Here is a 23814-nt window from a genome sequence, read left to right on the forward strand (position 1 = left end):
GAAGGCAGTTAAGGTTTCAGAGTTATTTATTTTTCCGGATTAACTTTTCTTACTAACTATTTTAATCATGTAGGATTTAATTTATGGCAAACTATATGTGACTATAGGGTTCCTTAGACCTTTCTACTCTCCCCTAAAATTCATTAACAGCCAATTCCTTGGTCAATTAATTCCAATTAGAGAGTGATGATCAAATTCCAGTTCATATGCCACGAAAACTCTAATTACCCAAAGATAAAAGGATTATATGTCACGTATCCCGTTAAATCCAGATAATTAAAATTTAGGAGAATATATTTTCAAGCTGTTGTTCAAGTAAAGAACTTTTCCAAGTTATACAGGAACTCAAATAGAAAGAGGGTCATACTTCCGTCCACCCAAATTCATAAGATAAAGAGCGAAAACAATTCTTAAATTATAAATCCATACATGAATTAAAATAGAAAAAGCAATAAAATCAATCCATACAAATAGACAGAGTTCCTAACCTTAACAATGGAGGTTTAGTTGCTCATGGTTTAGAGAAGAAAACTAGGATTTAGGTAACTTGTAAAATACGGAATGTAAATTGGTATAGAATTCCGGGTTCCTCAAAAGAGAAGTTTCTTTTCCCTTTTATATCTAATCCTAATTAATTTAAAATCTATTATCTAAAACTAAAATAATAATATCTTTTCCTTAAATAATATTTGAATTTAAATCAGAATTAATCAAATAATCAGCAAATCTTCAATGGATGGATGGGGACCACTTGTTTTGTCCATTTTGCAGCTTCTAATCTGTGTTTTCTGGGCTGAAAACTGGGTCAAAACAGCCCAGAAATTGCCCCAGCATTTTTCTGCATTTTCTGCACGTGGCACATGTCACGTGTATGCGTCAGTCACGCGTACACGTCGATGGTCTTTTTCGCGAGTCATGCGGACACGTCGGTCACGCGCACGCGTCGCTGTGCAAATCTTCAAATCACGCGTACGTGTCAGTCATGCGCACGCGTCGTTCCTCGCTGCCATCTCCTTTGATTCTTGTACTGCAGAAACTCCATCAAATCCAGCCGAATGCTACCTAAAATAAAAAAAATTGCACAAGACTCAAAGTAGCATCTATATTGGCTAAAAGATAATTAATTCTTTATTAAACTCAACAAATTAAATGCAAATTCACTAGAAAAAGATAGGAAAGATGCTCACGCATCACAACACTAGCTTGAATTGTTGCTTGTCCTCAAGCAACAAAAATTAATATATGCTTAGGATGTGAATTTGTATGAGAATGAGAGTTCGATTAAGCTCATGTCTCTTCTTATAGTGGGGTTTACAATTGCAATCTTGAATAGTTTTGGCATCTCACTCTCCTTTGAATCAGAAGGATGCCACTGTCATTTGGAATTAGAATTCGGATAATATTATGAATTCTCTGATCTTTTGTAACTCAATTTAATCCTTGAACACAGCAATTTTTCTTTGGTGCTTTCCACCTTGAGCCTAGCCGTGACTTAAATATTTTGTCTCAAGGATTACTTGACACAGAAACACCACAAGCACTTAACTAGGGAACTTTCTTTAAGTTGTTGTTGTTGTTGTTGTTGTTGTTGTTGTTGTTGTTGTTGTTGTTGTTGTTATTATTATTATTATTATTATTTTCAGTTACTCCCAGACAGTGGTTCTCAAAGCCTTTGGCGTACTCTGCAATTGATCTCAACTTTAAATGTTTTGTCTCAAGGATTACTTGACACAGAAACACCACAAGCATATGACTAGGGAAACAACTCTTTGAGCTTTTAATCATGTCTGACCTCCCTAGTCATTGATGCTCAGAGCCTTGGACCTTACTTTTTTTTTTCTTTTGCTGTTTCTTTTGCTTCAAGGATTAAACTTTCATTAATTTCAGAGAAATCATAATAATTCTCTAAATTCTTGTTCTTTGTACATCAACATTCTTTGATTCAAATTTAAATATGCACTGTTCATGTCATGCATTCAGAATCACAGAAAATACCACCACATCTAAGTAAATAAGACTATTCTTCAATATAAACTCACTTTCTTATGCAATACATCACTTCTGTATTTTTTATTTGAATTCAAGCACAGTGAGTAATACATGAGACATCTTTTCAGAATTAAAGCAATTAAGAGAAAACTAAACTAGACCTAGGATTCTAACTAATAAAGGATCATGCAACAAACAAAGCAAAATAGCAGAAAACCGGAACATAATATAGTAGAATTGGGAAGGAATATAGAATGAAAGGAACTCAACCACCTTAGTTATCCTAGCGGTCGTTTTATTCTTCAGGTTGTGCTCCTCCGTGAAGATGATTTGCCTTCCTTAGTGAAAGAGGATGTTATTAACACATGGTCATGACTACATGTGAAAAGTTCATCAATGGAAATATAGCAAGTGCAATGGAGGATAATTAAATGCAAGGGGTTTATTGGCATGCAGGAAAAGGCATGAGTAGCATAGATCAAGCATTTAATTAGTCAAATGTGTTATCACTCGTAACAAACTAGCCATCACATTTGTATTGACAATTAAATTCAATTAATACAATAGTAAAGGGAATTTGTGAAAAGCAAGCATTGAATAGTAGAATAGAATAATGTAGAAAAATGTATGATGCCATATGGACGTTTTCACAAACACATAGCATGCATGGTAAATAAGGTATAGGAAGTATTAAAGTGAACATGCAAGCAACCCTTTAAAAAGGTAATATATAATTGCCAAACAATTTTACAACAATCCACAAGCATATAATGAGAAATAATGACTCAAATAAATTTCCAACACCAAGTAAAAAGGAAAAAGAAAGAAAAAGAAAACATGGATAATGAAAGTAAAAAGGAAAAAAAAGAAGATAACATATAGAAATAAGAAGAATAATAGAAAAGTAAGGGGGAAGAAGAAAAGAAAACCTTGTTAATGGGGGTGAGAGAGAGAGAGTAGAAAGTGAGAAAGAAGGAAGAAGGAAGAAGGAAGAAATAAAGAGGGAAAAGAGAAAATAGGATTTGGGGAAAAGAAAGATAAGATAATTGGCAAATCAGGGGAGCTGTGCGGCGCAAGCGACGCGGTCGCGTGGGGCACGTGGTCACGCGACTTGCACTTATACTAATTGATGCGGTCGCGTCGGTCACGCGGTCGCGTGACCCATTTTATGCTACTGGCGCGAGGGTAGCCTCGCACTTGCACAACTCTCTGTTCAAACTCTTATTGCGCCAAATGTTGGGTGACGCAATCGCGTGGGCATGCGATCACGTGAGTGGCCATTAGAAGGATATGACGCGGACGCGTGAGCCATGCGTCCGCGTGGGAAGAATTGTGCATTCAGCGCCAATCCAGCACCACTCTAGCACAACTTGCGGTCGTGAACCCTTTTCACGTTGAGTTCCAGGGCACGCGGCCGCGTGAGTGACGCGGTCGCGTGGGAGGCCAATGTTACCACCCAACACGGATGCGTCAGCGATGCGGTCGCGTGGGGCGATTTGTGCCACGGGCATGCCTCCAGCCACGCTCTTGCGTGACTCTCTGTTCGTTTTATTATTTTCTCCAATCACCTGCGATGCGGACGCGTCAATGATGCGGTCACGTCACGTAAGTTTTTCTTTTTTTTGTAGAATTAAAAGTATGTAAATGCAGATGCACGAAATGTACTAATAAAGAGAAGAGTTATTGAATAGGAAAACTAAGAATAAAGAAAAGAACGATCATAACATGGTGGGTTGTCTCCCACCTAGCACTTTGCTTTAACGTCCGTAAGTTGGATACTCCACTAGCTCAGTCTTCAGCTATGTGGGGATCTTCCAGGAGGAAGATCTCAGGCTCCTTGTTTTTCTTCATCCTCTCTCCATGGTACAGCTTTAAACGTTCTCCATTAACTTTGATAAGTTCAGAGCTTGAAGGATGACTTAGGTGAAAAACTCCGTACGGTTCGGCCTTCTCTACTCTGTATGGACCTTCCCATCTTGATCTCAACTTGCCTGGCATGAGCTTCAGTCGAGATTTGTAAAGGAGGACTAAATCCCCAGGTTGGAACTCTTTTCTCTTGATGTGCTGATCATGTACAGCCTTCATCTTCTCCTTGTATAGTCTTGAGTTCTCATAAGCTTCTAGGTGAAGGCTTTCCAATTCTTGCAGTTGCAATTTCCTTTCAGCTCTGGCTTTCTCAATTCCCATGTTGCACTCCTTTACTGCCCAAAAGGCTTTGTGCTCTACTTCAACAGGGAGATGACAAGCTTTTCCATAAACTAAGTAGAAAAGACTCATCCCAATGGGTGTTTTGTATGCTGTTCTGTATGCCTAGAGTGCATCTTGTAGCCTGGTGTTTCAGTCTCTTCTATGAGGTTTGACTATCTTCTGCAAGATACGCTTTATCTCTCTGTTTGACACCTCGACTTGCCCATTAGTCTGAGGATGGTAGGCTGTTGCAACCTTATGAATTATCCCATGCTTCTTCATTAATCCTGTTAGTCTCCTGTTACAAAAATGGGTGCCTTGATCGCTCACGATTGCTCGTGGTGACCCAAAGCAATAAATATTGTGGTTTCTCACAAAGGAAACAACAGTGTTAGCATCATCAGTGCGGGTAGAAATTGCTTCCACCCATTTGGAAATGTAATCCACAGCTAACAATATATAAAAATAACCATTAGAATTCTGAAATGGACCCATGAAGTCAATGCCCCAAACATAAAAAATTTCACAGAAAAGCATAATTTGTTGAGGCATCTCATCCCTCTTTGATATATTACCAAATTTTTGGCATGGGAAACAAGATCTATAAAATTCAACAACGTCTCTAAATAGAGTAGGCCACCAGAATCCACAGCCTAAGATTTTTCTAGCTGTTCTTTGAGGGCCAAAATGTCCTCCACTCTCAGATGAGTGACAGGCCTCTAAGATGGACTAGAATTCTGATTGAGGCACACACCGTCTAATTACCTGGTCAGCGCCACATCTCCATAAATATGGGTCATCCCATATATAATATTTAGACTCGCTTTTCAGCTTGTCTCTTTGATGCTTAGAAATGTTTGGAGGAAAGGTGCGGCTAACTAGATAATTAGCTACAGGTGCATACCAAGGGACTACCTCAGATACTGCTTGCAGGTTATCAAATGGGAAATTATCAGCTATAGGAGTGGGGTCATCTGTAATGTGCTCAAGGCGACTCAAGTGGTCTGCCACTAAATTCTGGTTACCACTCCTATCCTTAATTTCTAAATCAAATTCTTGTAATAGCAGTATCCAACGTATAAGCCTTGGTTTGGACTCCTTTTTAGCTAATAGATACTTTAGAGCTGCGTGGTCTGAGTACACTACTACCTTCGTACCAAGTAAATAGGCTCGAAATTTATCCAGAGCAAAAAAAATAGCAAGAAGCTCTTTCTCAGTAGTAGTGTAATTGGACTGAGCGGCATCTAAAGTTTTAGACACATAAGCAATAACAAAGGGGTCCTTACCTACACGCTGAGCCAGTGCTGCTCCTACTGCATGGTTGGAGGCATCGCACATTGTTTCAAATGGCTGGTTCCAGTCTGGTCCTCTCACAATTAGAGCTAGAGTCAGGGCGGTCTTCAGCTTATCAAATGCTTATTTGCAATCCTCACTGAACTCGAACTCAATATCCTTCTGCAGTAGTTTGGATAAGGGAAGTGCTACCTTACTGAAGTCCTTAATGAATCTCCTGTAAAAACCTGCATGGCCAAGGAACGAACGGACTTCCCTCACAGAGGTGGGGTAAGGTAAACTAGAAATAACATCCACCTTTGCTGGATCTACAAAAATGCCAGTATTAGACACAACATGTCCTAGTATAATACCTTGTTTTACCATAAAGTGACATTTTTTAAAATTTAATACAAGGTTTGTACTGACACATCTATCTAATACTCTAGATAATCCATCTAAGCAAAGGCTAAAGGAATCACCATATACACTAAAATCATCCATAAAAACTTCCATGCAGTCCTCAATAAGATCAGAAAAAAGACTCATCATGCACCTTTAGAAGGTAGCTGGTGCATTGCACAAGCCAAAGGGCATTCTCTTGTAAGCATAAGTCCCAAAAGGACATGTAACAATGGTCTTTTTCTGATCCTCAGGAGCTATATGAATCTGGAAATAACCTGTGTAACCATCTAAAAAACAATAGTGTGATTTACCTGACAGGCGATCCAGCATTTGATCAATGAATAGAAGAGGATAATGATCTTTACGAGTGGCCTGGTTGAGGCGTCTGTAGTCAATGCAGACCCTCCAGGCGTTCTGAACTCTGGTTGCCATGAGATCTCCATGCTCTTTCTTCACTGTAGTGATTCCAGACTTCTTGGGCACCACTTGTACTGGGCTTATCCATTCACTGTCTAAAATGGGGTAGATGATATCTGCCTCCAGTAGTCTGGTCACTTCCTTCTTGACAACCTCTAAGATAGTGGGGTTCAGTGTTCTCTGGGGTTGACGGATAGGTCTTGCTCCCTCTTCTAAAAATATCCTATGCTCACAGACTTGAGGGTTGATGCCTACTATGTCTGCCAAACTCCAACCAATTGCCTTCTTGTGCCTCCTCAGCACACTAAGTAACTGCTCTTCCTGTTGAGAAGTGAGTTCCCTTGCAATGATAACTGGAAACTTCTGCTCGTCTTCAAGTTAAGCATATTTGAGGTGTGGAGGAAGGGGTTTTAATTCTAACTTCTGATCATGGTCAGGCTCTGGGTTGTCTGGAGCTGGTAACAATGGTAAAGCACTGTCATTGTCCTCTGAGAATGTCCCCACACTTGGACCTTGTCCTATGTACTTCTCTTCAAATTCCTCCTGGTGAACTTCAGCCACGGTTTCATCTATGATGTCACACTGGAGGATAGAATGATCCTCCGGAGGACGCTTCATAACTCCATTCAGATTGAAGATTACTACTCGGCCATATATTTCATAAGAGTATGTTCCTGAAAAAGCATCTAATTTGAACTTCGAGGTCTTCAGGAATGGTCTTCCGAGTAGGATTGATGATGGCTTCTCTGAGTCATTTTGGGGCATCTCCAGGATATAAAAATCAATGGAAAATGTGAGCCCCTTAATGCCCACTAAGACATCTTCAGCAACTCTAGCCACTGTAATAACGCTTTTATCTGCTAACACAAAACAAGCTGCCGACCTTTTTAAGGGAGGGAGCCTCAAAATATCATATATAGACAAAGGCATTATACTCACACATGCTCCTAAATCACACATGCAGTCAGAAAATACTACACCACGAATAGTATAATTAACCATACATGGACCTGGGTCACTACACTTTTCAGGTAAACCTCCCATTAAAGCAGATATGGAACTACCTAAAGGAATAGTTTCTAATTCATTAATTTTGTCTTTATGTATACATAAATCTTTTAGAAACTTTGCATATTTAGGTACCTATTGAATAACATAAAAAAGAGGAACAGTTACCTAAACCTTTTTGAATATCTCTACCATTTTGGGATTAGGTTCCAGCTGCTTCCTGGGCTTCCTTACAAGTTGTGAAAATGGAATGGGAGTGGTGTCTTCTACAGTGTCTGCGCCCTTTGGTGCTTCCTCCTGTGGTTGGACTTCTTCTTTTTCAGCCATGTCCTGTATGTCCTCTTCCTCTTCAACATCTTCTAGTTCCACTACCTCTTCAGCTGAGGCGTGTTCTGGTGGGCTGGGCTCTTCCTGATTCCTCTCCTGCAGTGTGGTTCCGGACCTTAGGGTGATGGCATTAATGCCACCCTTTAGATTGGGTATTGGTTGAGAGGGGACTCCACTGAAGCTCAAAGGCTGGTTATTGGAGTTATTCATTGATCCAATCTGTGAGACAAGAGCTTGCAAAGTGGAGTTCAGACCATTTAGTGTAGCATAAAGGTTATTTTCTATGGTCTGTTGTCTCCGATCAATAGATTGTAGTAAGTCGTCATTAGAAGATGAAGAAGGATAAGTAATTTGAGAGGTCTGCTGTTGGGTATTCTGTGGTCCTTGGGATTGCCTCAGGTGATGTGCTCTGTAAGGCTAGTTCTGGTTCTGCTGCCTGTTGTTGTTATTATTCCACCTCTGATTTCCCTAATTGTCTCTACCTCTTCTGTTGTTGTTGTCCCTCCAATTCTGGTTAGAATTGTCCTGCCATCCATGGCTGTAATTGCCACCTTGATTGTACCCTTGGTTGGGGCGGTCATAGAAGTTATGAGTGGTTGCCACGGTGTTGTCTTCCTGCTGGAGCTGCGGACATTAATCAGTATAATGGCTATAATCAGCACAGACTCCGTAAACTCTCTGTGGGACTAACTGTTGGCTTTTCTATGGTGGAGAAGGTTGAGCTTGCTGAACTTGTTGTTGATTCAATTGCATCTGCTTCAGCAAGTTGGTCATTTCACAGATACTCTAAGTTAGAGCAGCAGTCTCTCTGCTAGAGGATACTTCTGCAACGGCTTTTGAACGGCCTTGTTTCTGCCTGTGATTCCGAATAGATTCAGCTAAGTCGTTGATCAATTGCCATGCCTCATCAATGGTCTTGTACTTTTTCATAGACCCATTGCTAGCACTTTCTAATGTGGTCTTATCTTGGGGCCTCATGCCCTGTGTGACATAACCGAGTAACACTATCTTGTCAATCATATGGTGGGGGCATGCTTCCAGAAGATTATTGAAGCGCTCCCAGTATTCATAGAGAGTCTCGGATTTGTCCTGAACAATCATGGAAATATCTTTCCTAAGTTTATCAGTAACTTCAGCTGGAAAGAACTTTTCCAAAAATTCTCTTCTAAGTATATCCCAGTCAGATACAGTTGCTGCGGGTTGAGTGTAGTACCACTCTCTTGCCTTTCCCTCAAGAGAAAACGGGAAGGCTTTCAACAAAATTGAAGTTTCATTTGCACCATCACGCCTGACAGTAGAATAGGCTGCTTGAAAATCTCTCAGGTGCTTGATAGGCTCTTGAACAGGTAAGCCATGAAACTTGGGCATCAAATTGAGTAATGCAGTCTTTATTTCAAAGTCTGTAGCCACCGCTGGGTGATGCGCTTGAAACGGTTGCATTGAAAAATCAGGGGCTCCAGCCTCTTGGATAGTAACTCTTCTAGCTGCTGCATGTCACCTGCACGTAAATCAACCGAATTAGTAAAACGGGGGCTGGTTTCTTCCTCAAATGACGTTTCAGATCCGCCCTCAGAGAGGACTAACCGACGCCGAGCTTGCCTTATTCGTGAAATAGTTCTTTCAATCTTAGGATCAAATACTGGCAAGCTTGGATCAGGAAGTGAACGCATCATCTAACGAAAGAAACAAGCAGCTCATAGTAGCAAGATAAAATAAAATGCAAATAAATAAATTCCAATTAATAACTTTAGCACTCTATTGCAACTCCCCAGCAATGGCGCCAAAAATTGACGTGACGGAAATTGGCAAGTCAAGAATTGTTATAAGATATGCGTTGCAAGTATAGTTCTTAACCAACCAGAAATCCGCTTATCAATTTAGAAGGGTGTCACAAAAATTAAAATTAAAATACTGGGAGTATAAATCCCAGGTCGTCTCCCAATGAGTTGCAGAAAGGTGTGCTATTTTATTAATCAGATGTTTTCAAAATGGTTTGAGTTGAATAACAGGAAATTAAATTAGAGAATTTATGTAAATTAAATAAAAGCCTTGACTGGGAGTAGATTAACTGGAAGCCCTATTCTTGTTGGAGTACTCTCAAGATTAATTAACAATTGAAGGTTGTCCTGTTTAGTTATCCCTTACTAGGTAAGGGAAAGTCAAACAAGTTGGAATGCTACTTCTATTCACAAGTTCTAACCCACTCAATTAAGAGGGATTGGTGTCAGTGACTAGAGGGCAATCCAACAATAAACCCAATTACAATTTTTCTTTTTGAGCATTCCAACTCAAGGGTTCCTTTCAATCAACTTCCCACCAAGTTAGGGGACTACTCGCTCATTGTGAATGTAGAATTCATAACATAGGAAAGGGAATTAAAGAAAGACATGATAAATAAAAATCAAAGAAATCAATTAAAAATAAAAGTAATTCTTATATTAATAAATTCTAAAAATAATTCAATAGTAAAGTTGAGTAAATTAAAGGACATGGAAGAGTAAGAGCCAAGTAAAGAAAATGAACTAGAATGATGAAGTCTTGATGAGGTAATAACTCTTCTCAATATCCCAATGCAAAGAGCAATAGAAATAAAATCCTAAGAACTATGAATGTGTACAGAGAAAACCTAGAGGAGGAGTAAAACTAGATCTAAAAACTAAAAATTGTGTAGAATGAATGTTGTCCCCGGTCTCTGCATGTTCTCTGGCTCTAGTCTGCTTTTCTGGGCCGAAAACTGGGTCAAAACAGGGCCCAAAATCGCCCCCAGCGAATTCTGCAGATTATGCAGATCGCGCTCGTCACGCGATTGCGTCATTCATGCGGTCGCGTCATTCGGCGTTTTTCCCTACCACGTGAGCGCGTCGTCCACGCCTCCGCGTCACTTGTGCTATTCCAATCCACGCGGTCGCGTGAGCCATGCGGCCGCGTCACTGCGATTTCCTCTCTTTCGCGCGGTCGCGCGAGCCATGCGGCCGCGTCACTTCTCGCTAGTCATCTCCTCAATTTCTTGTGTTCCTTCCATTTTTGCAAGCTTCCTTTCCAATCTCTAATTCATTCGTGTCCTATAAAGCCTGAAACACTTAACACACAAATCACAGCATCGAATGGAATAAAGGAGAATTAAAATACATAATTAAAAGTCTCTAGGAAGCAAGTTTCCAATCATGTAATAATTTTAGGAAGGAAATATAAATGCATGCTAATCATATGGATAAGTGGGTAAAGATCATGATAAAACCACACAATTAAACACATTATAAACCATAAAATAGTGGTTTATCAACCTCCCCACACTTAAACATTAGCATGTCCTCATGCTTAGTTGAAGGAGATAAAATAAATGAGTAGGAACATGTAAAACTGATACAATGCAATGCAACCTATATATGTGAATGCAACTATATGATTCTTGTCCACTTGATCAATAGTAAATAAGCTCTTCAAAATAATTACAAATCAAATTCCACTAATTCAATTCTTATACAGTAAAAACAGATAAAAATGCAAGAAGGTAGCTCATGAAAGCAGGGAACATAGAATTTTAAGCATTGAACCCTCACTGATGATGTATGTACACTCTAATCTCTCTAGTGTATAGGGCAATCACTCTATCCTTCTCTAATCATGCTCTCTAATTTTTTTTTGTTCTTCTCCTAACCAATCAACAACATTTAATATACCAATGCAAACATCATGAGGTCTTTTCAAGGTTGTAATGGGGCCAAGGTAATGGTAAGGATACATATATGGCTAAGTAAGCTTATAAACTGAATCTTTAATTAACCCAAGCTTTAACATAACCTATATATATTCTATATAACTTTAGAATTCATGCCTAGCTACCCAGAATTTCCCTTTCACATTCCATACTCGTGTATCAACTTTTTATTTTAATTTTATCATACACGCATTGATCTTTCAATTCTTAACTTAGCATTGGGGTAATTTTGTCCCCTTATTTATTTATTGAATATTTTTGTTTTTTTTTTCTTTGTTTAACATAAACATAAAAATAAACATAGCTTATCAATGCACATAGATTTTTAATTCTTATAGTTTCACATGAGTAGGTATCCAGATTTCCATTGTATTATCATGACACACTCTCTTATTATCTTTTGTTCCCACAATTTCCCATACTTAATTAGCACACACAATTCTATCTTAAGCTAACCAAAGATTCAATTTGGGATATATAATTGTTTTTCCGCTTAAGGCTAGTAATGTGGTAAAATATAGAACAAATGGAATTTAAAGGCTCAAAGTGGCTAACAAAGGTAATTGAAAGGGTAGGTTTAATTTGGATAAGTGAGTTTAAACAAATAATGGCCTTAATCATATGCAAGCATACAAATATAATAAACATTGGACATATAGGATGAAACAAAATATAGATTACAATCATAGAGAAGTAAACACACAAGAATAAAATAATTATGGTTAAATAATGTAACCATGCATAAAGGCTCAAATCTCACAGGTTGTGTGTTCTTTAGCTTAAAAATCATGTTCCAAATACAACTTCAAGCAAATTTAACATAAAAGTTTTAATTAAAGTTAGTGAAATTTTGTTCCAAAAATAGGGTCTTAGAGGAAAACTTATTGTCTTTTCAATCAAGTAGAATATGCATGCAACTAACCTATTACTATACAATTTATCCTATTCTACAAAAGAAAAACTAACTAAATATCCTAATTTATTGGTGTTTAGAGAAGATAAATTACCTCCGAAAGTCTGGTACTAACACGACCTCCCCACACTTAAGGCTTTGCACCATCCTCGGTGCCATCTGTCAGGAACAAAGGTGGGCTGATAGCAGCATCTCCACAGTCGGGACCATCATGGCTTCCTATGTTGGTAAAGGAAGTGGAGTCCAGGGTGTCTGAGTCCTTGAATTTTCCCATAATCAGCTCCTTGAGGTATGTGAATCGGCGCTTGTTACGGCGCTCTCTCATCTTAGCTTTGTGTTCCTGCCGATCCAACCTTTCGAGTATCTGATGGAGCAGTTGGTCTGTTGTAGGTGCTTGTGGTGTTGAAGAAGGAATATCTTCAACCGGTTCAGTAGGATGGCGTGTGGCGGCTGGTGGAGGTCTGATGTATTTCCCGTTAAGGACATACTAATCATCCCGTGGGAGCATGGCTTTGGTGTCCCCAGATCTGTAGGAAATTCTGACTGTTGAGCGCAATATGTACGTGTCCCATGGCATTCCGGATGTGTCTTGGTAGGTTCAGAGGTTGGTCTGTAAGGATGCACCATAGTAGAACGGCCATGTCCGCAGTGAAGGAGGACTCGTGAGTGCTCGGAAAGACGTAATAGGACATGATCTGTGCCCATACGCGAGCCTCCAAGGTAAGTGCTGAAGCCGATATTCCCTTAGGGCGGGTACGATGGTATCTGTAGATCCAACGGCTGCCAGGTAGTGCGATAACTCTGAGAACGGCGTCCCAGTCAAATTGGTACATCTGGCACTTGAGTGCAGCTTCTTGAAAGGCGTCCAATCCTTCTGGAATAAGGGGAAGACCTAGAGCTTGTTGAATTGCCTCTTCTGTAATGGGGACTTGCTTCTGATGGACAAAGACAGACTGCAGGGTTGGCAGGTGGAAGTTGGAGTAGAACTCGACTACCCAAGAAAGATTGACCTGCCTCGGCTGTCTCTGTAGGAAACCCCATTGTCTTTGTGCAATTTGCAGCTCAACAAAGGTAGCAATATGGTTTGGGAGGAGAAGAAGGTATTCGTTGTTGTAACTCCTTTCTGCCAGGATGGGGAACATCTGCTCACAGTAGCGATTGGGAAATCACGCAGTGTCCTTTGCTAGGAAGGCTATTTCTTTATCATCAACCTTTATAATCCTCTTAGTTCTTTTTGTTGAGGGTTTAACCGCAGTTGAAGAGGGCTCTGCCACTAATGCTCTTTTTGTTCCTCTTCTTGCTAGTGGTTTGGGAGTAGCTTTCTCTTTTCCTTTCTTGGTGGCCATCCTGAAAAGGGAAAAAAGAAAGTAACGTAAATTCAAAGAGAAAGAACAAGGAAGAGGGTTGTATAAGTGATAGACAATGCACAGTAAAGAGGATGTTATTAACACATGGTCATGACTACATGTGAAAAGTTCATTAATGGAAATATAGCAAGTGCATTAGAGGATAATTAAATGCAAGGGGATTATTGGCATGCAGGCAAAGGCATGAGTAGCATAGATCAAGCATTTAATTAGTCAAATGTGTTATCACTCGTAACAAACTAGCCATCACGTTTGGGGAAAGAGAAAATAAGATGATTGGCAAATCAGGGGAGCTATGCGGCGCAAGCGACGCGGTCGCGCGACTTGCACTTATACTAATCAACGCGGTCGCGTCGGTCACGCGGTCGCGTCGGTCACGCGGTCGCGTGACCCGTTTTATGCTACTGGCGCGAGGGCAGCCTCGCACTTGCACAACTCTCTGTTCAAACTCTTATTGCGCCAAATGTTGGGTGATGCGATCACGTGGGGCATGCGATCGCATGAGTGGCCATTAGAAGGATATGACGCGGACGCGTGAGCCATGCGTCCGCGTGGGAAGAATTGTGCGTTCAGCGCCAATCCAGCACCACTCTAGCACAACTTGTGGTCGTGCACCCTTTTCACGTTGAGTTCCAGGGCATGCCGCCACGTGAGTGACGCGGTCGCATGGGAAACCAATGTTCTCACCCGACGCGGACGCGTCAGCGACACGGTCGCGTGGGGCAATTTGTGCCACGGGCACGCCTCCAGCCACGCTCTCACGTGACTCTCTGTTCGTTTTATTATTTTCTCTAATCACCTGCGACGCGGACGCGTCAATGATGCGGTCACGTCGCGTAAGGTTTTTTTTTGTAAAATTAAAAGTATGTAAATTTAGATGCACGAAATGTACTAATAAAGAGAAGAGTTATTGAATAGGAAAACTAAGAATAAAGAAAAGAACGATCATACCATGGTGGGTTGTCTCCCACCTAGCACTTTGCTTTAACGTCCGTAAGTTGGACGCTCTACTAGCTCAGTCTTCGACTATGTGGGGATCTTCCAAGAGAAAGATCTCGAGCTCCTTGTTTTTCTTCATCCTCTCTCCATGGTACAGCTTTAAATGTTGTCCATTAATTTTGATAAGTTCAGAGCTTGAAGGATGACTTAGGTGAAAAACTTCGTACGGTTCGGCCTTCTCAACTCTGTATGGACCTTCCCATCTTGATCTCAACTTGCCTGGCATGACCCTCAGTCGAGATTTGTAAAGGAGGACTGAATTCCCAGGTTGGAACTCTTTTCACTTGATGTGCTGATCATGTACAGCCTTCATCTTCTCCTTGTATAGTCTTGAGTTCTCATAAGCTTCTAGGCGAAGGCTTTCCAATTCTTGCAGTTGTAATTTCCTTTCAGCTCCGGCTTTCTTAATTCCCATGTTGTACTCCATTACTGCCCAAAAGGCTTTGTGCTCTACTTCAACAGGGAGATGACAAGCTTTTCCATAAACTAAGCGGAAAGGACTCATCCCAATGGGTGTTTTGTATGCTGTTCTGTATTCCCAGAGTGCATCTTGTAGCCTGGTGCTCCAATCTCTTCTATGAGGTTTGACTATCTTCTGCAAGATACGCTTTATCTCTTTGTTTGACACCTCGGCTTGCCCATTAGTCTGAGGATGGTAGGCTGTTGCAACCTTATGAATTATCCCATGCTTCTTCATTAATCCTGTTAGTCTCCTGTTACAAAAATGGGTGCCTTGATCGCTCACGATTGCTCGTGGTGACCCAAAGCGACAAATAATGTGGTTTCTCACAAAGGAAACAACAGTGTTAGCATCATCAGTGCGGGTAGGAATTGCTTCCACCCATTTGGAAACGTAATCCACAGCTAACAATATATAAAAATAACCATTAGAATTCGGAAATGGACCCATGAAGTCAATGCCCCAAACATAAAAAATTTCACAGAAAAGCATAATTTGTTGAGACATCTCATCCCTCTTGGATATATTACCAAATTTTTGGCATGGGAAACAAGATCTACAAAATTCAGCAGCGTCTCTAAAAAGAGTAGGCCACCAGAATCCACAGCCTAAGATTTTTCTAGCTGTTCTTTGAGGGCCAAAATGTCCTCCACTCTCAGATGAGTGACAGGCCTCTAAGATGGACTGGAATTCTGATTGAGGCACACACCGTCTAATTTCCTGGTCAGCGCCACATCTCCATAAATATGGGTCATCCCGTTATATATTATTTAGACTCGCTTTTTAGCTTGTCTCTTTGATTCTTAGAAAAGTTTAAAGGAAAGGTGCGGCTAACTAGATAATTAGCTACAGGTGCATACCAAGGGACTACCTCAGATACTGCTTGCAGGTTATCAAATGGGAAATTATCAGCTATAGGAGTGGGGTCATCTGTAATGTGCTCAAGGAGACTCAAGTGGTCTGCCACTAAATTCTGGTTACCACTCCTATCCTTAATTTCTAAATCAAATTCTTGTAATAGCAGTATCCAACGTATAAGCCTTGGTTTGGACTCCTTTTTAGCTAATAGATACTTTAGAGCTGCGTGGTCTGAGTACACTACTACCTTCGTACCAAGTAAATAGGCTCGAAATTTATACAGAGCAAAAATAATAGCAAGAAGCTCTTTCTCAGTAGTAGTGTAATTGGAATGAGCGGCATCTAAAGTTTTAGACGCATAAGTAATAACAAAGGGGTCCTTACCTTCACGCTGAGCCAGTGCTGCTCCTACTGCATGGTTGGAGGCATCGCACATTATTTCAAATGGTTGGTTCCAGTCTGGTCCTCTCACAATTGGAGCTTGAGTCAGGGTGGTCTTCAGCTTATCAAACGCTTGTTTGCAATCCTCACTGAACTTGAACTCAATATCCTTCTGCAGTAGTCTGGATAAGGGAAGTGCTACCTTACTGAAGTCCTTAATGAATCTCCTGTAAAAACCTACATGGCCAAGGAACGAACGGACTTCCCTCACAGAGGAGGGGTAATGTAAACTAGAAATAACATCCACCTTTGCTGGATCTACAGAAATGCCAGTATTAGACACAACATGTCCTAGTACAATACCTTGTTTTACCATAAAGTGACATTTTTCAAAATTTAATACAAGGTTTGTACTGACACATCTATCTAATACTCTAGATAATCCATCTAAACAAAGGCTAAAGGAATCACCATATACACTAAAATCATCCATAAAAACTTCCATGCAGTCCTCAATAAGATCAGAGAAAAGACTCATCATGCACCTTTGGAAGGTAGCCGGTGCATTGCACAAGCCAAAGGGCATTCTCTTGTAAGCATAAGTCCCAAAAGGACATGTAAAAGTGGTCTTTTCCTGATCCTCAGGAGCTATATGAATCTAGAAATAACCTGTGTATCCATCTAAAAAATAATAGTATGATTTACCTGACAGGTGATCCAGCATCTGATCAATGAATGGAAGAGGATAGTGATCCTTACGAGTGGCCTGGTTGAGGCGTCTGTAGTCAATGCAGACCCTCCAGGCGTTCTGAACTCTGGTTTCCATGAGATCTCCATGCTCATTCTTCACTGCAGTGATTCCAGACTTCTTGGGCACCACTTGTACTGGGCTTACCCAATCACTGTCTGAAATGGGGTAGATGATATCTCCCTCCAGTAGTCTGGTCACTTCCTTCTTGACAACCTCTAAGATAGTGGGGTTGAAGAACTGAAGATTTATGGTTTAGAAGTTATAATAAACTCTCGTTGTAAGTATAGTTACTAAACCAAGCAATCAACCTTTCTTACAAAAGTTTGGTTGTCACAAGTAACAAACCCCGAAATAAATTGTTAACCGAAGTATTCAAACCTCGGGTCGTCTTCTCAAAAAACTACAGGGAAGTATGTTCTTATTATTGGTTATGGAGATTGTAGATTTGGGGTTTCAAGAATGAGGAACAAGTAACTTAATGGCGAGTAAATTAAATGGCAATTAAAATAAATAAATAACTGTAAAACAAACTTTTGGCAAGGTATGAGAAATTAGAAGTCCAGACTTAGTTATTCTCATCAATAACAATGATAGTCGAATCTTAATTCCACTTAGTCAACCTTTACTAAAGTAAGAGAAAGTCAAGGGACTAATTAGTTTGATCTTCAAATCCTATTTATTTTCTAAGAAAAGGTTGGGATTATTGAAGCTCAGTTCAATTAGCAAAGATAACAGTTATCAATTATGTTGAGATAAGATAACTCCTGAGTTACTGCTTTCTTAACCAAGACCAAAAGAGAAAAAAAAAGTAAATTTCTGGAATAAAAATGCCTTCAGATGTAAAGCAACAATAACATAAATTAAAGAAAGCAATCATAAATTGAAATACCTCAAATAGCATTAATAAGGGAAATTATAATCTAACATGAAGAGTTCATAAACTAAATTGGAAAAATAAATAAAAATAAAGAACCTGGGATTGAGAGTTACTCTTAAAACTAAGAGAATTCCTAAATCCTAAGAGAGAGAGGAGAGAGCCTCTCTCAAAACTAATCTAAATCATGAGAATAAACTAAATTGGCGAGCTCTCTGTGAATGGATGCATTCCCTCACTTCATAACCTCTGGTCTATGCCTTCTGGACTTGGATTTGGGCCAAAAAGGGCTTCAGAAATTGCTGGGAGCGTTTTCTGCAATTTCTGGTGCGTGGCCTCTGTCACGCGTCCGCGTGGGTCACGCGGTCACGCTATTCAGAGCTTTTCTTGGCACGTGGTCGCGTCAGTCATGCGACCGCGTCATGTGCGTTCTACTTAAGGCGCGCGGTCGCGTCAGTCATGCAAATAAAATTCCAACACTAATGAAAATAATGCAATGAATGAAAGTATGCAAGTAAGCAAAAGAAAATAAAAGATAAGAAGAATGAGAAGGGAAGGAAGGGAAGAAGAAGTAAGTAAGAAAGAAGGGAGGAAAAATTAGGATTGGGGAAGATAAAATATTTTGGCATATTAGGTTAAGGTGTGCGACGCTGGCGACGCGGTCGCGTGGGTAACGCGGCCGCGTGGTGCGCAAAAAGGTCAAGCGACGCGGACGCGTGGGTCATGCGATCGCGTGACTCGATTTGTGCTAGTGACGCGAGTGCATCCTCGCGCTCGCACAACTCTCTGTTCAAAATCTTATTAGTGCCAAATTTTAAGTGACGCGATCGCATGGGGCATGCGATCGCGTGAGTGGGCTCTAAAGGAATATGACGCGGTCGCGTGGGTCACGCGGCCGCTAGGGAAGGATTATGCGTTCAGCACCAATCCAGCACCACTCTCGCACAACTTTCGGGTGTGCACCACTTTGACGTCGAAATTTTGGTCACGCGGCCGCGTGGGGCACGCTGTCACGTGGCAGGCCATTATTCCCATATGACGCGGTCGCATCAGCGATGCGGTCGCGTGGGACGATTTGTGCCACTGGCACGCCTCCAGCCACGCTCCAGCGTGACTCTCTGTTCGTTTTTATTTTCTCCCCTCTCCTTGCGACGCGGACGCGTCGCTGATGCGGTCGCGTCGCGTGGCATTTTTTTTTTAATCTGAAAAAAAAAATGCAGAATGCAGTGTTAATATGAATGTGATGCAAAACTCCAGGTTCAATAAAATAAAATAAAACTCAAAAACAAATAAAACTAAATAAAAATGAAAAAGGAACGATCATACCACGGTGGGCTGTCTCCCACCTAGCACTTTTAGTTATTGTCCTTAAGTTGGACATTTGGGGAATCCTTTGTTATGGTGGCTTGTGCTTGAACTCATCCAGGAATCTCCACCAATGTTTATGATTTCAATGTCCTCCGGGATCCCAAACTAGGCACAGAAAGCCTTCAAGTAAGTTAAAGCATGTGACAAGGCCCCAAGAGTGCTGATTTCTAGATTGGATTCCGGGGTCCCAAATCTTGCTTTTGCACCCATCTTCTTGTTGATCATCATGATTCCATCCAGGTGGTAGGCAATTTGGATTCTCACTAAAGCGGCCAAATAACTTCCTAGACCCATTCAGTTGAGCTTTATACCAACCTTTGCGTTTGAACTTAAAGCTTCCAACCATAATGAACCTTGCAGGACAATTCTTACCACTGACCATCTTCCTCTTACTCTTAATGCCACAAAGAGCTCTAAGTTGACCATCCGTCTCCAGTAGCCCATATTCAAGTGGGATTAGAAAGCTAAGGGATATGAATTTTACCCACTTGAATGTTGTGAAGGATGATGGCAACTTAGGGGGAGGTATTTTTAATGAAATTGCAAGCTCCACTCCCTTGTGCTCTTCTCTGATAATTACCACCTCTTTGCAAGCTTCTTCAATTTCAACCTCTTCCTTGGGAGGTTGTGCTTCTTCTTCTTGAATCTCCATCACTTGATCAACCTCTTCCAAGTCTTCAACTGTGATATGCCTTGGAGGTTGTACACCCTCCTCAACATCAATTGCAACCGTCTTGGAAGGAGGCTCTATGTTTTGACTTTCCCATGGAGGTTCAGCATCTCCTAAGTCTTCAACCAATTCTTCTTCTTCAATAATCCCGGCTTCCTCTACTTGTTCCAGTACAAAGTCATGCTCTGTACTGTTAACTGGAGTTTCTAGTATCTCCTTTATACTACGTTCTTTATCAGATTGTCCACATGAAGCCATGGGGGTTCCTTGAGTGTCCGAACATTGGGAAGCTAATTGACTCATTATTACTTGCCCCAATTGATGAATGGTTGCCTGACATCGATCCACTGTTTCCTTGAGACGATCCTTTGTCTCTTGATGCACTCGGCTTTCATAAATAGGATCATAGTGCTCTTGGATTGATGAATATGGAGATGGTAAATATTGAAGTGGTGGTTCTTGTGAGTAATTGGGTTGGAATTGGGGTGGTTCTATATATGGTTCATATGGCTCATAAGGTGGTTGGTATGGTGGTTGAGGGTTGGGGTTATATGGAGGTGAATGGCGGAAAGGGGCTTGTGAGTGTGGTGGTCCAAAGTTATGTTGAGGAAAGGGTTCATAGGCATATGGTGGTGGTTGTTGATAGTCCATTGGAGGTGGTTGTTGCCATGAAGATTGATCAAATCCTTGTGGCTCCTCCCATCTTTGATTGTTCCAACCTTGATGCCTGTTCTCATTGTAATTTCTTCTTCCTGCAACATTATTGTAACCAGACTCATAGCCAAAGGGGTGAGAGTTCATAGTAGCAAATAAAAATTAAAAACAAAAATAAAAACAAATTTAAATTAAAAGGTTATTTAAATTTCGAATTTGAAAATTAAATTTTGAAATTTTGAATTTTAAATTTTTGAAATTTGAACTTTTGAAATTTGAAATTTGAAAATTTTTAAATTTGAATTTTGAAATTTGATTTTTGAAAAATAAAAATTTTAAAATAAAAACCAATAACCTCTTAACTTAAGAAAAAGCAAAAATAAAAAAAACAAAAATAAAAACAAATAAACAAGTAAAAATAAAATATTTACAATAACCAATAATAAGGCACACATTTGCAATTCCCCAGCAACGGTGCCATTTTGACGTCGGGATTTTTGCCAGTAAAGAAGTTCATAAAAACAGTCGCGTTGTAGATATAGTCTCTAAACCGACAGAAATCCCTTCGTACAAACGTTTTGGTTGTCACAAGTAACAAATCCCTTTTAAAATTGATAACCGAGTATTTAAACCTCGGGTCGTCTTCTCAAGGAATTGCAGGGAGGTATGTTCTTATTATTGGTTATGAGTTTGTAAATTGGGGGTTTTGGATCAAGGTAAAAAGTTAGTTAAGTAACAAGTAAAATAAAATAATAATAATAAAATCTCTTGGCAAGATATGAAAACTGGAAGTCCTATCCTAGTTACCCTTATCAATTGTAATGAGAATTGGATTTTTCTCCCACTTTGTTAACCTCTAACTATGAAGGTAAGTTAAGTGGATGAATTAATTCTGATTCCTCAAGTCCTAGTCTTTCCTTGGTAAAAGTCAGAGTTAGTGGAACTCGAATTAATTCTTGAAGAACTCCAATTTTCAATTAACAATGAGTTTGATAACTCAAGAGTCTCCAATGACTCAACCAAAGCCAAAAGGGAAAAATCTAAATTATTTATATAAATAAAAGAAAGCAATCATGAATCTGAAATACCTCAATTAACTCTAATAAAGATATCAAATGTAACATGGAAGAGTTCATAAATTAAATTAGGAAAATAAATAAAAATAAAGAACCTGGGATTGAGAGTCACTCCTAAAACTAATAAAAGTCCTAAATCCTAATCCTAAGAGAGAGGAGAGAACCTCTCTCTCTAAAAACTACATCTACTCCTAAAATTGTGAATATGAGAGCCTCCCTATGAATGGATGCATTCCCCCACTTTATAGCCTCTAATCTGTGTTTTCTGGGCCGCAAACTGGGTCAGAAACAGCCCAAAAATTGCCCCCTGCGTATTCTGGTACGTTCAGGTCGCGGACAAGTGACGCGGAGGCGTCGTCCACGTGGCCGCGCAGATTGAAGTTTGCAAATGCGACGCGTCTGCGTGGATCACGTGTTCGCGTCGCCTAGCATCAGCGCAACTATGGCATATTATATATCAAATTGAAACTCTGGACGTTAGCTTTCCAACGCAACTGGAACCGCATCGTTTGGACCTCTGTAGCTAAAGTTATAGCCGTTTGAGTGCGAAGAGGTCAGGCTGGACAGCTTAGCAGTTTCTCCAACTTCTTGTATTCCTTCCACTTTTGCATGCTTCCTTTCCATCCTCTGAGTCATTCCTGCCCTGTAATCTCTGAAAACACTTAACACACATATCAAGGCATCTAATGGTAATAAGAGAGGATTAATAATAAGCAAATATAAGATCAAAGAAGCATGTTTTCAATCATAGCACAAAACCAGGAAGGAAAATGTAAAACATGCAAATAGTATGAATAAGTGGGTAAAGAGTTGATAAAAACCACTCAAATGAGCACAAGATAAACCATGAAATAGAGGTTTATCAGAGCTCTATCACTTCCATTTCTTCATCTCTATCTTCAATTCATGCTTTATTGTCGAAGAGTTTTTGTTCTTCATTATAAAGATCTAAATCTATTGGAAGATAATTTAGATCTAATTTGAATTTCATGATCACTTGAAAGAGTCAATCATAGAGATCAAGCTTGAAAACTTTTTCTCTCAATTCTTAAAATCTTATATTTAAATTTGATAAGTGACATTGAATCAAATCTTATCTAGATTTTGAGAATTATGTGGCTCTAAATCAGAGAACAAGATTTATCTCTTCTCATGAATAATTGATCTAGAAATTGGTGATTGATTAAGATAAGAGAAATTAAATTTTCAAGAAATTAAAATTCAGTTACCTAACATTAATTAAGATCTATAATTGCATAATTGAGATAAAGGTGAAATTCATTGATTTAAAAGATTTAATATCTTTTATCCTTATTTCCTTAATTTGCTCATTATTGATTTTTAATCCTTAATTCTTTTATGAGCTTTATTGTTATTTCATTCTTGTTTTCAGTTAATTCATTGCTAATTCATTTACTTCATTGCTACGTTATCTAATTCTCTATTTATGAATTACTTTAATTTCTATCATTTATATTTTCTGTCATTTATATTCAAGTTATTTATTATTTTATTTATTTTTTTCAAGTCATTTAAATTTCAGTTTACATTTTTTAATTAATCATCATTTAAATTTAAATCGTCTAACTAGAATAATCAATTAATTATTATTTACTTAATCCATTAATTCTTATAAAAATAATAATTTATTCACTGTAGTATTATCTAATGCGACTTGGTGCACTTACCAATAATTAAGGATAAATCTAACTTTATGCTATCAACCGGTCGATCTACTTCAATTTTCAAAACAATAGTAGACACACGCCTCTTCCAGAAATTTTAGCAGATCACACACCACTATCTTAGAAACCCTCGTAAAGCACGCATGATTTAAAGTATATATAACATTTCATTATTGTTGGCTATAATTGCTTAGGGAGGAGGCTGGTTTTCAAAAGAAATTACATTTAGATATTAAATAGTTAGATGGTAAGAGAAAGGTTACCTTTATTTTCCATTCATATATTTATTATGGACTACTTTAGTTAATCTCTTTATTGGTCCGTAATTAAACATTTTCGATCTATAATATATACAGTACTTTAGGTATATGAATTATGAAGAGGAATACGCTAACCCATAATTTTTATAGACCAAATACCTATTTTGGTCCCTAA

At 39.4% G+C, this 23814-nt stretch overlaps 1 non-coding gene across 1 annotated transcript; it reads left to right on the plus strand.

Moving 5' to 3' along the window:
* The first annotated feature begins 8619 nt into the window (after positions 1–8619).
* LOC112746691 (small nucleolar RNA R71) lies at positions 8620–8727 on the plus strand. The gene has a single exon (XR_003174561.1). It is a non-coding gene; the product is annotated as a small nucleolar RNA R71 (small nucleolar RNA).
* Positions 8728–23814: the final 15087 nt, after the last annotated feature.

This window comes from Arachis hypogaea, chromosome 14 (assembly GCF_003086295.3).
Source record: "Arachis hypogaea cultivar Tifrunner chromosome 14, arahy.Tifrunner.gnm2.J5K5, whole genome shotgun sequence".
Taxonomy (NCBI): domain Eukaryota; kingdom Viridiplantae; phylum Streptophyta; class Magnoliopsida; order Fabales; family Fabaceae; genus Arachis; species Arachis hypogaea.